Raw genomic sequence first — 13,343 nt, forward strand, 5'->3', positions numbered from 1 at the left:
CAAACCAAAATTATAACAAGCACATCTCAAAGGAATGATCTTCCCAACATGCTTTCATATTATTTTTTTTTCGTGTACATTGAGTTTTGTAAATGCCCTCTTTTGCGTCATCGATGTGCAAATAATAGCAATTTGAAATACGCAAATTAATGTATAAATAATTTAACTTCTCAACTTCTCAAAAATTAAGTTTTGTTTGCGGCTCGATCTTGAGCACTGTCACCTTGACCACAGTGATTCTGCGGCTGGAGATTGAGCTGGAAAATCTAGAAACGACGAACAAAACGTGAGTGGTCGACGTTGCCAGCACGTCTTGTATGACGTTTACGACATTTAGGTGTGAACGCGACGTCGCTGAAACGTCACTGACGGGGCAGTAATGTAACGTCACCCTGGACTTTATTTTATCTTTGAAGACACGTGAGTGTTCGACGTTGCTAAAACGTCTTGTCTTGACGTCGTGGCGACGATGACAACGTTAAAGTTGAAACGTGACGTCGCCAACACGTCACGGACAGGACGATAATGGGACGTCATTTATGAACTTCAGTTCAACGTCAAAAAAACGTGAGCGTTGGACGTTGTGAGAACGTCGTGCGTCGACGTCATGGGAACGTTGACGACGTTTGAGTTGAAATACAACGTCGTCACAACGTCACTGATTGGACTCTAATGGAACGTTATATAAGGACGTCACCTCAACATCAAAAAAACGTGATCGAAGTCATGCGGGACGTCCCTGACGTCCGGGACTTTTTCTCGACGTTTCCACGACGTTTTGTGCTGCCTGGGTTCATGGAGTCCAGGTGCAAGGAGGACATCCACGAGTACGCGTCCGGCAGCGAGTCGAAGAACTCGCTGCATTTTAAGCATAGCAACATTTTAGAAACAGCAACATGTACTGTTTTAGAAACAGCAACATGTACTGCATTAAAACATAGCAACATTTTAGAAACAGCAACATTTTTGAAACAGCAACATTTAAACATTTTAAAACATAGCAACATTTTAGAAACAGCAACATGTACTGGTCGGGGGTCGCAAGCGACCTACACAGCCGGGCTTTGCGATGGAAGCTCCGAGACTTGTCTATTTTTACGAGAGCGACAGTATGCAACATGTTTCTCACCGCAAAACTCTGGTACGTTCTTCAGGTATTACATTATGCTCGTACCAACATAAAACAGTTTCATCGAATATTTGCTGTATTCATCTGAAAGTCTGCTTGGGAACCAATGAGGAGAGACAACATTTTCCGACGCGTACGACACGGCGGCCTAGGCCTTTCACGTTTATTTGTACGACGACTTTTGTCCAGGTTTTTCTTTGTACGAGACCAAAATCACCCCTTTCTACGAGTGATAATCCAGACGAAATTATTACATCACCTTCCTTTTTTTATAATGTCCTATGAAACAACACACGTTACAGTGTTCGGTTACCTGAAGGAGGTAGTTGACGCAGTAAACTTTCTATCTGTCCGCTTTTCGCTTGAGTATTTGACTGAAGTCAGCAGAAATACGTTGGCACGTGACCTTATTGAAAGTTTGTTTCCAAAGCCCCTGTACTGCACCTTGTATTCGGCGTGCCAGGGCCAGGATGTCTTGTCACGAGTGAAGCGAATGATTGCGTAATCTTTCGAAAAGTGAATTATCTTTAAGCTCCGCAGCTCCACCCTTCCTGTAAAAGAGTGGCTAGATAAAAAGGGTATTTATGTGCGATCGACGATAAACTGTTGTGCAAGCAGCCAGAAACGGTTGACCATGTGTTTGTCTTCTGTTGGGATGCTCAGTTCTGGGACGTGCTTCAGCGAACATTGAAGAAAAATTCCCTACTGAAAAAAAATATATGAATCTATATAAGAACTGATATGAAATACCCAAAAACTGATATGGAACATATGAAATTGATATGCAACATATAAAACTGATATGCGACATATAAAACTGATATGAAGTACGAAAAAACTGATATACGACATATAAGAACTGATATGCTTATATCAGTTCCGATATGAAAATGCCTCCAGTAAACATATCAGAAGTGAATTCAGATACTTTTTTCGGTATAGGACCCGCCGTGCGGGGAAGCAAACACGTGACTTGGAATCGCAGTGGAGCGGCTTGTTTTATTGGCTTTCAAATAATTACGGCATCAGCGTTTAATTTTTACTAAGAAATTCATCCGCTGAGCCGTTCGAAGTACTGTCAGAGATATGACATTACTGAAAACAAAATACCATGCTGGGAATATTATTTATTGCTTTGTTGTTCACCGAGAAAATCCGCAACCTCAAAACGACCAGTATAAAAGGTGGAAAAGCAGAGCTCAGAAGTAGTTATCGGGTGTGCTGTTGTATTCATGTTTGTTGTGCCGTGTATGTATTTGTGCTCAATGTATACGTTTGGATAATGCTAGCGGTATGCCTAATGTATCTGCGTGTGTGTATAATAGGTGATCAAAAAGCAGCAAGCCAAAAAAATTATTTTTGTAGCATATGAATTGGGTGGTACCTAGCGCCACCTAGCCTAGCTGAAACATATATGTGACATAAAAAAAAAACTGATATAAAATTCCCAATAAGTTCTGATATAAACAAGTGTCCAATAAACATACAATTAAATTCATATAATTTTTTTCAGTAGGGCTTTGTTATCACGCCCAGTAGAATTCGTTTTCTTGATGTTCAAAATGAATACTGCGTGCCGTATGACTCGTTCCTACTTCTAGGTCTGTTTAGCCTCTGGATATCGCGAGCGGCAGTGAGAAACGCGGATCCTGATGCAACGGAAGTGTATATTTATGTTGTTGACCTTATCGCTCAAATGGAAAGTATTTACAGTGCATTAGCACCCACACCTGGCTTTATTTAAATCGATAAAAGTTATGCGGAGTTTTTTTAAATAGAGCCGTCTGAAAAGTGTTTCAGAAGCCCTTTTTAAGACTGACGGATTGTTGGAGTGCACACGTGGTTGCCAAAGCAATGCACTAAAGAAAAAAAAACGCGGCCGTGGCCTAACGGTTATCGCGCTATCCTTCCACGCAGAAAGCCAGGGTTTGATTTGTAGCCGAAGGTACGCATTTTTGGTGTCTCTAATGTGATGTTCTGGTAAATTTGAGAACCATGTTGCTAATTCGAGGTTAGAATGTTCTACAAGCCGAAACTTCTACGCTGATTGTTCCAGAAGCCCACGCGTGTACAAAAGGGGCTCCGCGTGGCAAGCCGGAATCAGTTCGCTCCAGCGTTCGACTCTGCTGTTACGCCGACTTCCACGGCCGCGATGCTCTGCTCTTAACTTCTGTTTCCGTTTTAGTTTTGGGCACAAGTTCACCCGCTAACCGTTTCAGTTTCCCCCAGTTATTCTTTGTTTCCTCGCATGGTCCTTTGCGACAATATCAATAATATTCCTCCGTGATTGACTAAATTCGAGTGATGTTGCGTGGCGCGGTGTCTGGTGTAGCTATAACCGATCACACACAAAGCAGCTAGCACCAAACACGTTCTCGCGGACGCCCTGCACATATCGCAAGGACACACCAGCATTTCCATCCTTCGCTCGGTAACGTTCTCTTCTACGTGCCGCGTCATGTTCACGCACAGCATGATTTTGATATCGAATGCCTTCCATCCTAACACCCAGGGTATAGGCCGTCGGCGCCTCACATCGATGACGTTCTCTCTCACGGTAAGCGTTTACGCCATCAAACAGCCGCTGCTTGCTTCGCCGTATGCCTCGGACCGCCTCATTCTGGCGCGCAAAGGCTTAGGGCGCCCAGGAAAGCAGGGACCGAAGGCGAAACAGAGCTGGTTGCCGGGGGCGCGATCACATGACCCCAGCGAAATCGCGAATGGTTGAACACGCTGCGCCTCCACCGCGACAATTATCAGCGAAAGAGCGAAGGTATTGCACCTGTACTGGTCCTCTCCCTGGTCCTCTTATAATCGAGTGCGAAGATAAAACACATTTGCGTTTTCCCGTACGAATGCATTACCGGAATTCAATTTTAGACTGGTTGCTGTCTGCGTCAAAATGCAGCAGCACTCTAGCGCCTCCTGAGCCTCTAGCGTTTATTGTGATAACTCTATGGTCCGCCCATTCTTCTGTCGTCATGTCTCCAGCGCACACCGTGTCTTTTGTGTGATTCAGGAGCTGTGTGATTAACCGGCGTACGACCCTCTTAGCGCTCCCCTCTAATAAGCTGCGAGGGAACTAAAGTTGGGGCTAAGTAAAAACTTGAAGAGAATATTGAAAACGAGGAGGCCAGCTGTAATGACTTGAGCCGGAGACATCGCTGTCTTGGTTACGACCTGGTATTTTTTACTTTGCTGCTCCGATAACAAACAGATAACAAGGTTGACAACCGAAAACACGAAGTCCGCTAAACATAGCGAAAACAGTGAAACTTGTCACTACATTACATCCCTCCCCTCTTAGTAAGGTGCACAATATCGTTAGTTAATACACTTAAGGTCCCAATCGGAAGACTGGTCGACGCAGTCTTGATGACCTTCGAGGAGGAGGACTGTTCGGCTGGTCATGGACCTCTGCATTTGGTGAAGGCACTTGTTCCGTTGGCTCTCGACGACAGGTGATGGGTGGCAGTTGAACGGCATTGTCCCGGCTCGTTGGGTTGATGCTCACATCCAGCCAAGCCTTGCGCAGCTGGTCACGGTGGCATCGATGAATCTCGCCGTTCTCGGCAACCGCCCTCGCTGCTTTCCATCGCGAGCCAGGAGTGAAACTTCTCATGTAGACCGCATCCCCTTAGTTGGAATTTCTTCCCCTTTGGGTCTGATATCTCCGGTTCTCTAATCCGATCCGGATGAAGCCTGTCCAGTGGTTAACGTAACTTCCGTTCCATCATGAGCTCAGCTGGTGTCTTGCCAGTCACTGAATGGGGGGTGGTGTGCTGTTTGAACAGAAATCGTGAGATTCTGCACTGGGTATCTCCTTCCGATTGCTTCTTGAGTGTCGCCTTCACCTCCCTCACCATCCACTCTACCCTGCCATTGCTTGCAGGGTGATATGGAGCTGTGTAGACAAAGCGGACAGCATCGAGCCTAAGGATGTCTTGCATATCTTGGCTGGTGAATGCAGTTCCCTTGTCAGACACAATGACATCCGGCAAACCATGTGTTGCAAAACATTTGCGCAGGCTCCTGATTACGACAGTAGAAGTCATCGATGGCATGATCTCTACTTCCACCCGGTTTGAAAATGCATCGACGACTACCAAGAAAACCTCGCCTCTGACTGAACCTGCGTAGTCGACGTTCAGCCTGCTCCAGGGCTGCTCCGGTTTATTCCAGAAGTGTGCTGGTGCCTTGGAGTCGCTCTGACGGTTCGTTTGGCACTTGTCGCAGTAGCGCACAAACCCCTCCAGCTCTTGATTGAGTTTCGGCCACCAGATTAGGCTACGAGCCATTGCCTTCATTGCCGTCATCCCAGGATGATTCGCGCGCAAGAGCTGTAGGACTTGGCTCTTTGCTGCCTTTGGAAGCACCCCACTTTACCCCATTACTAACAGTCTCGATGCACTGACAGTTCTGTTTGTCTTACTTCGAATGGTGCTAAATCTCCACCAGAACTGTTATCGGGCCATCCGCTGAGCACCGACTGCTTCACCCTTGAGAGCACGGTGTCATTTTCGGCCAAGCCCGCAATGTCAGTAGCCAGAAGTGGAGGGTACTGGATGGCTTCAAGCAACAGGATTTCACCGGGTGGTGCTGGTTCGTAAGCATCTCCAGGCAGTGGCAGGCGGCATAGACCATCCGCGTTAGAGTTGTCCTGACCCTTCCGGTACTTCATATGGTAGTTGTACGCATTCAACCGGAGTGTCCACTGGAACATTCGAGGCGAAAGGACCTCAGGCATGCGCTTGTCTGTGCTAAACAATCCCAGTAGCGGCTTATGATCTGTTATGATCGTAAAACTTCTTCCTGCCAGATACTGGTGAAAGTGTCCAACCCCGTAGACAACAACAAGACCTTCTCGGTCGATTTGTGCATAATTCCGCTCGCTCTTGCCAAGAATACGTGAGGCATATACGATAGGAAGCTCATTCCTGCCGTCGTCCTGGTGTGCCAACACTGCTCCAACCCCCACTGGTGAGGCGCCACAGCATAGCACCAGAAAACGGCTGGTGTCGTACTTCACCAAAATCGACTCAGAAGTCATCAGTTTCTTGAAGCTTTCAAAAGCGTTCTGGTGTTCCCTTGTCCAGGTCCACTTGCGTCCGTCGCCTAGCAGGCGGTGCAAAATCTATGCAACCTCCGCCTTCCCTTCCAGGAATCGACTGTAGAAGTTCACCATACCCAAGAAGGCCTGTAGTTCCTTAGTGTTAGTCGGGGCTGGAGCGCTGTGGATTGGTGCAAACTTGCTGGCACTTGGGTGAATCCCCGAGGAATCGATCTAGTGTCGAAGGCACTCTATGCTTGTTTTGCCAAACTGGCACTTGTCCTTGTTCACCCTCACTCTGGCGTCTTGTAACCGTCGCAAAACGGCCTCCACACGCTCGTTGTGCTCTTGTTTTCTCTTTCCTGAGATGATGATATCATCCAGGTATGCTACAACAACAGGGATTCCAGAGATCAGACTGTCGACGACACCCTGAAACAGTCCCGGCGCTGCCGAAACACCTAAAGGCAGTCGTCCGACTCTGTACAGTCCGTTCAAGGTGTTGATCGTGAGGATCTCTGCAGACTCATCGTCCAGCGTCAGCTCCAGGTAGGCCTGCGCGAGGTCAAATTTTGTGAAGACGCAGCTGGTGTCTATTGCCGCAAACACTTAGGTGGTGGTCGGTAGAGGGTAAACATTGCTTTTAACTGCCTTATTCACTGTGCTTCGCTAATCCGCACACAGTCTCAGGGACTGGAATTTTTTTCTTACCCTGTGGGCACCCTGGCGGTCTCCCAGCCTAGTTGCCGGACTGCGAGGCAAAGGTGCCGAACTTATCCCGCGTGGTGGCGACGTCGCGCCAGCGACACCCACATCGAATGTGCCGCCTTGATAAGGCAGATCAGCGGCGGCGCACGGAAAGTCGCTGCCTGGACTCACTCGCCGCTGGTAACCATGTTAATCGTCTCGACCATGTCCCATTAAATGTAGTTTCTTGTTGTTGAAACCGTTGGCTCCGTGTTATTCCTCCGGCTCGGGTATGCATGCATCAAGGCAAACCGACCACAACCCCTACCAGTGGCGTCGCCCAGCTGGCATACTGGGTAGGCTCCAAGATGCCTTGCTTCCGGAAGCGGTCCAGCTCGTTGTTGACGTCTTCATGTAGGGCAAATGGCACCGGACGACACTAGAGGAACTTCGGCTCGGTGGTGTCTTTCAGTTCAATGTGAAGGGGTGCTCCTGTGAATCCTGGCAAGTCGCTACCGAGAATCTCCTGAAAAGCTTCCGTTAGACCCTCTTCGGAGCTGCTCAGCTTTCGGATGCCTTGCACTCCAATCCTAAGCGCTAGAAACCAGGTCCTGCTCAGAAAACTGTTGCCTTGCCTTCCGGCAACTAGCAACGGTAATGTTGCAATATGATCTCTGAACACGACGTCTACCATCGCTTTACCGAAAGTCAACAGCATTTTACTGGACCATGCGAACAGCTAGGTGCTTGACTCCACGATAGGCATTTTGTTTCTTGAGCTTGCTTCAATTTCCCTGAACGTGTCTTCGCTGACTATCGAACAGGATGCACCAGAGTCCACTTCCATGATGACATGCTCATTTGCAATGGGACCCTCGACCATGTACTTCTTTGGTGGCACGGTTAGCTCGCAGATGGAGAATAACTCATCCACTTCGTGCACTGTTTTGCGTTTCCAGGTTTGCTTCCCGTCGCTGGCTTCACCACTGTTTTGTTTTCGAACGGCACGCTGCCACGATGTGCCCTAGCTTCTCACACATAACATCTCGAAGTCTTGAACTTGCATGAAGTTGGAAGATACTTACCGTTACAACGGTAGCAACTCTCTTTCTTTTCGTGAGGCGAGCTGTTCTCTGCGGTTGCGGGCACGCTGACGTCGCCGTCCGCAACTGTCTTTCGATCCTCGTTGATGTCCTTTAGCTGCCTGTCTGCAGCTTCCGCTGTAAGCGCCAAGTCATACGCCGCGTCGAACGTCAGCTTGTGTTCGACGAGCAGCCCCAGCTGTATCACCTCGCTGCGAATTCCACGCACAAAACGATCACGGAGCATGACATCGAGCGGCAGCTGTTTGTCCCCGAACTCCCAATCGCCCGCTTGCTTGCGGAGAGTGGTCACGTAGTCAGCGATGCTTTCCCCCGCCGCTTAATTCCGTTTGTAAAACTTGAATCTTGCGTAGAGCTCGGAAGGCCGTTATTGTGTTGCTGCCGACGCAGCCGAAGTGACACCCTCCATTACCGGTGTAGAACAACCTATCTTTCTGATGTTAGCCTGAGACTGAGGCAGGAAAAGAGGAAGTTTCAAAGTAGAAGAAAAAAGGAACAGTCGAGGATACGTATCCTCGACTGTTCCTTTTTTCTTCTACTTTGAAACTTCCTCTTTTCCTGCCTCAGTCTCAGGCTAACATGAGAATGGTTAATTTCTACCAGCTTGTCTGCGCACTCACTACAATAACCTATCTTTATTCGTGCTTGCTGTTTAATAACCCTCGCGATAGTGGCGCCGCCGCAACAGTCCCCCCCCCCCCCCCCCTCAAGAAAGAAAAACAAATGGCAGGAAAAAAAAATATTTACAGATTCAAGATAACAGAACAACAAACTCTTAATATGACACAAAATCGTCCAGTCTTTGAGGCCTCCATGTCTGCCTGGCAGATATCTGTACTCCTGATGGGGCGACAGATGACTCCGATGACGATACCGCTCTCTCCGATGGTGTTGTGCGGGGTGACTGTCGTGCAACTGGGAACGGTGTCTCGAAAACGTCTTGCGATGTCGTGTGCGGTGACTGTGGGGGCGCGACCCTTTGTGCCGGTGGTGCCCTTGTTGATGATGAGGTCGCTAATGGTGCCTCAAAACATAAGGTATGGTTTAGGGCAACCTGCGGAGATGACTTTTCGTTGGACCTCACGAGCCTCCGCCGGTTCTATACCCTGTCGTCTTCGAGAAGGTACGCGTCTTTTCCCTAGTGCTTCACCACCTTCTTGAACGCCGAGTAGCTGGTGCTGCCTTTTGAAACGTGACCCGGTAGTTTGATCCGAACACTCTTTCCCGGCTTGAACCGGCTGACCTGGGCTCCTAGCACGGCGTCTTCCAGCAAGCCCTTCTGTTGCATCGACTGGCAGGAGAGCACCTCCTGCACCGCTTGCGCAGTGTCATCTCTCGTCAACAGACCCGCAGCACCCGCACCTTCGGCAGGTCCTTGCTACAGGGCAGGATGGTTCGAGACCTTGGTGCAAAGCCTCTCCAGAGAAGCCTCGATGCCGGTAAATCGGTCTTTCATGCTGGTACGCGAGTCCGAACTGCCTTCCGCGTTGGGTTTCTTGTCGCCCGAGGTGTTTGCTTCGCGGTCAGAGTTTTCCAGCTGGACGCGCTCCGCCACCGACCGTGTCGCGCGCTCGTGCGCCGCTACGGTGTCTCGAATCGCCTCCAACTCGCGCACAACGTCCTGCGATTGACGGTCGATCGAACTGCAAACTTGGGTTCATGGCGGACGTGTTCATCCGAAACCAGCTGGTGGCAAAGACTTCAAGCCAGCAGCTACGAGAACGCCTTCTTCTGGAAAGTTCTGGTCTCACGCTGGACCGGGCGCTGGTCATGGGCCGTCTGGTCGAAGAAGCAGTCCGCTACTCCAAAGAACTCGTATCATCTTCAGCGGTACAAAAGGTGGACGCTAAGTCTGCACTGAACCTCGGACGACCACCGCGTTTATAAGAAGGTGAGCCTTCATCATCTACTTTAGAAAAAGTGCTACCGTTGCGGGTCGTCCGGACATCTCGCGAATTCTGCTAAGTGTAAAGCGCGAGACACGTGCGCGTCAAACCTGTCCGATCTGGCGTGCGAACTGTCCGAAAGATGGCTGCTCCGAATCGCCGCACACGACGGTTCGAGACACATGGCTTCCGACGCGTCGTTCCGTAGTCTCCGCCCAGTTCCGGTATCACTACAAGGAGGCTTTGCCACTAAGCATCAGCATCTCAATGTTGCCCGACTCCGCACGATAAAGGTACGAGCAAGCGGTTTTTATTTTTGTTGTAAAGCAAGCAAAACACCTTTTTTTATTATAAAACAATGTGGTTACTAAATTCCGTTTGTTTCCTTCTAGACATTACTTAAAAAAAGTGGCTAGAGGAGTTCGGTTGATTCGGTCTTCAATGCTGGCAACTAAGAAGGTTTCGTTATGGTGTAGTTTCGCGCTTTCTGTTTTTGACTCGTCTTGTTCCTCGCGATGGCGTATCTAGGTCACCGCACGAAACTTCTTCTCCTCAAAAAGAAGATTCTTCTTCTTAGAAGACTTAGAGAAAAGCGGCGCAAGTGGTGGGTGAGGCCTGCCTGGAGGAAATGACGCACCGAGAGCGAGTTTTTACGACGGTAAGAACAGTTTCCTTTGTTTGCTGCGATCACTTGCACCTTGGCTGCGATATATAGGGGTAAATAAACTAATATTCATGAGAAACCGCGGCTAGGGCAATACAGACATATATAGGACTCGAGTTGGGTGTTTATTCCGCGGTGAATTACTTTTCAAAATAGGCACCCGGAGATTACCCCGCTGGAGAGGTATCGCGCGGATCAGTCAAACAGAAAGACACTGGAAAGAAAGGGGGACCTGCCGCTCCGCGTTCCGGTAGCACAGCGGAAGACGCGTTCAGGTCCATGTTTGGAGTGCGGATGTTTGCAACGACATTTGCTTCGCCCGCCTTGCAAAAATTCGAATTTCAAGCGTACATGCGTAAAACTGGCCGTGTGAACGTCGTTTCGCGAAAAATGTTGCATATAAGGTATATATGGATAGATAGATAGATAGATAGATAGATAGATAGATAGATAGATAGATAGATAGATAGACAGATAGATAGATAGATAGATAGATAGATAGATAGATAGATAGATAGATAGATAGATAGATAGATAGATAGATAGATAGATAGATAGATAGATAGATAGATAGATAGATAGATAGATAGATAGATAGATAGATAGATAGATAGATAGATAGATAGATAGATAGATAGATAGATAGATAGATAGATAGATAGATAGATAGATAGATAGATAGATAGATAGATAGATAGATAGATAGATAGATAGATAGATAGATAGATAGATAGATAGATAGATAGATAGATAGATAGATAGATAGATAGATAGATAGATAGATAGATAGATAGATAGATAGATAGAGTGAGAGAGAGAGGGGATAACTAGGAGCTAAAAAATATAAAAACGATGATGCAGTTTCAGTTCGCATTTAAACCCCCCCCCCCCAAAAAAAAAAAAGAAATCCTTTTTGGTTTGAAAAAAAAAATAAATTCCAGAGTAGACGATTTTTTTTCTTTTTTTTTCACTTTGTGATCTGATATTTATCCACTCCTCCCTACGTGCCTTCCGCATCCAGCAGAGATGTGCAAACAAATGGCAGACAAACTCGTCTGCTCTTAGAATTTTTTTTTCTTCGAACAGGAAACTTTTTTTTGCTTCTAAATGCGAACTGAAACTGTTTCATTGTTCATATATTTCGTTAAATCATTATTCATTTTGGTTTTCCCTTCTTGTTGTGAGGCTCCCCTACGTCAATCTCAGCAGTTTTTGTGTTCACCATCCAATCTGGGAGCGAGCTTGGAAACCAATATGCAGACGAAGGAACAAGCTGGCGAGGCCAACATGCTGTTAACAAACAACCGCAGATGAGGTGTGGGGAAATACGCCGGTTCCCACACAAGGCGTGGGCAAACGTGCAGTTCTCACGCAAAGTGTGGGCACTGCATGTCTGCAGGAACCAGATTTACATGAAGCGAAGCATCCACGCATGCTCCCTGCCATTAGCGATGCCACCGCTGTGGTGTGATGTCAGAGCCGCATGTTGGTGTATAGGACACAGAAAATGCTTGGCTGCCATTATTCTCTCTTTTTCAATTTCTCCAGCTCCCAGGCGAGTTCTAAAAAAAATTGGCATATATCTTCTTTGCAAAACAATGTTCCTGTACCCAGTTTCACGTATGCATGTTTAGAATTTGAATTTCGCAGGGCGTGCCAAATGTGGTGGTCCTTGTGACCGCACCCTTTATTTGACCTTTGAAATGAAGCGTTGAAAGTGTCACCCTTCCACATTCCGAAGTAGCGAATGTGTGCAAAGAGGTGGGCTCTTTCGGTAATACCTGCACGAAAAAAGGGACCTTTAAGACATTTCTCTGTTGTCATTTCTCGAATAATTTTTTTCATTATTTAGAAGAGATGCTGCTCTTGTGTTCTTTCAGAGATCTCTGTTGTCATTTCTCGAATAATTTTTTTTTCATTATTTAGAAGAAATGCTGCTCTTGTGTTGTTTCAGAGACTTTATTGGCTACAGTGCCTTGGCTACGCCGTGATCTGAATGATTATTTTTTTTCTTTTCCAGATGCAAAGGATGCGTGAGGGAGATCTGGAATATTTAAAAAAAAAAAATATTACAGAATGACTCCCCAGAAGTTTGTCTTTCTGCTGAGCCTCCTTCGTGAGGATCTGGAGAGACAGTATCTCTGCAGGGAACCCATATGCCCTGCGGAGCGATTGGCCATGACGCTGAGGTAATAACAAACAACAGGCTGTGTGGATATTTTATGTTCGGCACATGGAATGCTTATCTCGTCGTGTTTACACTTAATAACTCTACGTTTACACTCAAAATTATTTTCATAAGGTTTTTACATAATCATTCAACCAGACTGGGGAAACTGGCTAAGGGGAAGGACAAATGCATAAATAACTGAAAAAAATGTCTGCTTGGGGTTGTAAGTGTACACAGATCCGTACTCCAAAAACTCGTCCTTTGATGACCTGATATGTGATACTGTCATAGTGACAGTCTGTTTGTTTGCCTCTTTAGGCCCTCATTCAGGCATACCCATCATCATTGTGGAGGAAGGGACCCGAGACGTGTCCTGTTCGGATGGCCGTTTATGGAACACTGACTTTGCGGGTGCCTAAGCCCCGCGTGCTACCCAATTGTCCGCGTGCTCTTCCTCGTCCTCTATTTCTCAACATCCTGCCGGGCCGGCGCTGGTGTCGATGCTGCATCATGAAGGAAGAGCCGCTGGACAGGCCTGTTGATTTCTCGCCCAGGATGTTTTCGTCTGGACCCTCGTCACTCAAGAAGTCGTCCCGCCAAAATCCTCCCACGGACTTTCCCGGTCGTCGTTGACGTCTGCCACGCCCGCTCCGA

This window comes from Ixodes scapularis, unplaced genomic scaffold, assembly GCF_016920785.2.
Source record: "Ixodes scapularis isolate PalLabHiFi unplaced genomic scaffold, ASM1692078v2 PGA_scaffold3__209_contigs__length_174095766, whole genome shotgun sequence".
In the NCBI taxonomy this organism is placed as follows: Eukaryota; Metazoa; Arthropoda; class Arachnida; order Ixodida; family Ixodidae; genus Ixodes; species Ixodes scapularis.